The 3,988-nt window shown below is 41.8% G+C and overlaps 1 non-coding gene across 1 annotated transcript; it reads left to right on the top strand.

The window, feature by feature from the left end:
* Positions 1–483: 483 nt before the first annotated feature.
* On the top strand, positions 484–626 carry LOC116172875. Its single transcript, XR_004145794.1, has one exon. It is a non-coding gene; the product is annotated as a U4 spliceosomal RNA (small nuclear RNA).
* The last annotated feature ends 3,362 nt before the right edge of the window (positions 627–3,988 follow it).

The following is a 3,988-nucleotide window of genomic DNA, read 5'->3' as shown; positions in this document are numbered from 1 at the left end:
TTTCAAGTAATTTGAAACAATTTGTGCAATCTTAAAATATAAAAAGGCGAATTTTCTATAGTTCCTTTTCTATGCATGTTTTTTTGACATTCCAGTAAAAAATAGTAGCTGAAGAGATGTGGAGAGATGTAGTGACGAGCGGATGTAGATATTTTGTCACACATAACAGAAGACTTTACTATAAAGTATCTTTTACCAATAGCATTCTTATAAAAAGTAGCTTCAGGAACCGATGAATGATGGGAGATTGGAGGGCATCTTTTCGCGCCTGTCTAAACTTGAATATAAGTGTATTCCTGAAAAGCAAAGGCTTAGATATAGTCTTACCCCTAAAATTGACAGAAAGTCGACTGAAAAATGAATATTTCTGAAAGAGTACCTATAGCCTGAAGATGTAGCAGAAGTGAGAAAAATGTATTGTTCTTAAATATGTGGTCACAAAATTTAGTCATATTCTGACTATTTTTATGGTCTGATAAAAAATGCTTTGCGCAGTGGCAATATTGTAACCGATGAAGTATAACTGAGGTGCAATTATTGCTAGTTGGAAACTTTATTTCTTCATGAATTTTCAAACAATAATTGCATATTTGCTATTCTCCTTTTTAAAAACCCCAGACAACAAATTTGGTCGAGATCAGAATGTTTCACTCACACGTTTGGGTTTGCATATATTAGGGTAGGACCTAGGACATTAAAACATGTTTGAAGAATCAGACAGAAAGGTCTTACTTGCGTAGTTCCAAAATTTTAGATTAGGTATCCGTTTGTTTACCAGCGCAGATTATAGAAAAATACCTATTTTCGTTCGAGCCCGACTTTACCGATTGGGAAATAAGAATAAGCGCATATTGGTTATACTTAGGGAATGCAGTGAATAAAGATTCATTGAGGGAATGCAATCCCGCAGCAAAATCTCGGTCTCGGTATTTGCGGGATCCCGCATTTTAAATAAATTGGCAAATAAGTAATTTTGTGCGGTTAACTTTTGTATTAAAATAAAAAAGTACCTTCAAAAAAACCTCCCCTGTAAAGCACAAAAAGTAAACTGCCTCAAAAATCATAGTAAATTTTTAACGCAAAAAGTTTAACAATTATTTTAAAAATAACTTCTCCGTTATCCGTTTCATTAACAAAGTTTGCCCCTTGGTCGACAAATTGCTCAGTCCCGCAAATCTCGCGGGATCCCGCTCCATTTATGTACGGGGCTAATCCCGCACCAAAATTTTGATCCCGGTATTTGCGGAATCATTAGATAGTAATCCCGCAGGATCCCGGTATTTGCGGGATCCCGCAAAGTTTTAAAAACATTCGTCTTTTCTTGTCGCCGGTGAGTAATCGTTTATGACCTCTCCATGTCTATCTGGATTTCTAGAATATTCGCTGCAATATTTCCATACATCTTTTATAAACAATCGATGAGTCCGACATATTGTCTACAAGAATAACGGTTCCTGCGTTTTAAAACAGTAGCAAAATAAGTCCGATTTGCGTACTCACTCGCACACAAAGTTAATGACAGATACGGATTTGCGAGTGTGTGCGTTTACAATGAACGTATACGTAAGAAATACATAACACGTAAAAATTTCGCAAAGTTGAACTGTATAGAAACATACGAAGGTGTTTACAATGAACGTAATTTTACGTACGTATATGTAAGCGATATGTAAGTCTTGCGCATAGTCGCAAAGGTTTAAAAATGTTTCAAAGTTACATAATTATTAATTAATTATTAATAATTAATAAATTATTGCATGAACTAGCAACAACAAAAATCTGCGAAATAATCAAATTCGCAGAGTGGCTATAATGTATGGTCGTTAGCTTTGTCGATAAATTCTGCAATCCCGCAAATCCCGCGGGATCCCACTCCATTTACGTACGGGATTAATCCTGCAAAAAGGCTGCGGGATCCCGGTATTTCGGGATCCCGCGATCCCGGTATTGCAGTCCCTAGACACGACTTAACTTAAAGATTATTTACCTACAGGTAGATGGTGCTAGGGGTTTGTTACACATTCTTTCTTAGGCTCCTTTAGGCGTCCCGAAAGTGGTCGAGTCTCTTCGTTTCCCGTCTGCATATTGTTAGACTTTATCTTGTCCTTCTTGGGACAGCCGAGCTGTTCGCAGTGTATCGGTTAGTTGAAGCAAATACGGCGTGACTTCTGGAATGAAATTCTGAGTTAAGATGATTGGGTGCTGACCTCTGGTTGCAGTAGTCCTTATGCCGATGTTAGGTTAGACGCGTTAAATTTCTGGCACTCGGGACAAGTTCGGATGTAGTGGGATACACATTTTCTCGTCCCACCCACCCAGGAATATCGACTGGCAATGCGGTCGCCACCAAAGCGCCCTGTTGTTAGAGAATCGTGGTAGTTTTGGAGAATACGCTGTCTTTCTGATGCGTGAAGTTGGGCGTCGGGGGCGTCACCCCTTGGTTCTAGTCAACGGAGCTGACAGAGGGTGTTTCGAAACAATCGATGACCTTGCGGAGTTCGGGATTGTTATTTGTCATGTCACATGAGGCAGACATGCTGGGCGCGATAACGTGTCGGCCACCACGTTGGCTTTCCCTGGATGTACCGGCAGGGTCAGGTTGAACGGGTGAAGGGTGTTTTGATAGGCATCAGCCACTTGAGGGGTTGGTGGTCGGTAGTCAGTGTCGTAGGTACTCCTTCTCCACGATCCATACGAGGGCAAGGGATTTCGCGTACCGTCGTCATTTTGCACTAACATTGCGGTTAGCTCTCTGTTCCAAATAGCTGCTTATAGCTTTTGATGTGTCGCATTGGTGTCGCGCCCGTATTCCATAGATTGTTCATGCATGAATGAGCACGTTTTTTGGGGTTGAGTAGCATTCTGGACGAAGTCGACGCCTAATAATAGCTTCGTGTATGCGCTCTTACTGGTGCTTTGGAAGGTGGATTTCAATTAGTTGCTGTGAATAACTCCTGGTTCTTCGCAACGGTAGCAGCTGATTCGTAGGGGTTTCGTAGTAGGTTTCGTGGACCTTATAGGTGTAGGTGCGGTAGAGATGGTGGATTTCCGCCCCCTGCGCTTGCGATACTCTTCCCTTGTGTGTCTACTGTTGCGGCTGTATGAGTAACGTTGTTTTGATTCGTTGATTGACTGATCGACCGCTGGAGTTCGTAGCGGCGGTATTGGACGAAGCCCCGTCGTTCGGCGACGAACAGATACTTTCCGTGTAGTAGCATGGATAAGCCTTGCAACGCATTCTCTTCACTAATGCCCTCGCAGTCCAGTTTGTATTGCGTCCACAAACGCATTAATGTCCTTGTTACCCCCTGCGAATCGTATCTGGCTCTTGGAGAACGAGCCTTGGTGGTAGGTGCATAACTACGTGATTAGTTGTTGCAGTTCGTTCATTGAGGAGGTAAGCGGCGGGTTTCCTTCCGGCATTTCCCTTCATGCCTGTACTCTGTTCTTCGTGATTGTGATCCTTCGGGCCTTGAGGTTGGGCCCCACATATTGGAAAACTCTCTTTTCCGCATAGGACAATTTTATGTGAGGTTTCGGAAGATACACAGTACACACTTACACAGACGTATGTACAAACTACTGCAATAATTGTTTCTTGGTGGCTAATGCTTGGCACATAATAATATCCCAGATTTATCTGTGATAATATAATGTCAAAACGTGATTAAAACAAATACAAAGAACATGTACTGAATTCCAATAAGCCACCCACGGAAGCGTCTGTACTTATTATCGTACTGAAAACTTGATCTTGTTTTCCTACGGCCGCGGCAGGTGCGCGGGTTCTTGTTGCGGGCTGCTAGTAAATCAAGGGGTTACCATTCGCCTGGCGTTCTCTAGGACGGGTTTGCTATGCAGATTACTTATAAAGGAGCTGTTGTGGCACGAGTTAGCCTAAAGATCATTAACATGTGTTTGGGACTAGCAGTTTGTTACAATTGTATATTTTGAGGTTCATATTTTTCGCTTTTTTTCTAACTGCTCT

Source organism: Photinus pyralis, unplaced genomic scaffold, assembly GCF_008802855.1.
Source record: "Photinus pyralis isolate 1611_PpyrPB1 unplaced genomic scaffold, Ppyr1.3 Ppyr1.4_LG5, whole genome shotgun sequence".
Lineage (NCBI taxonomy): Eukaryota > Metazoa > Arthropoda > Insecta > Coleoptera > Lampyridae > Photinus > Photinus pyralis.
The sequence above is the reverse complement of the archived record's forward strand: the minus strand, read 5'-3'. Positions and strand labels throughout refer to the sequence as shown.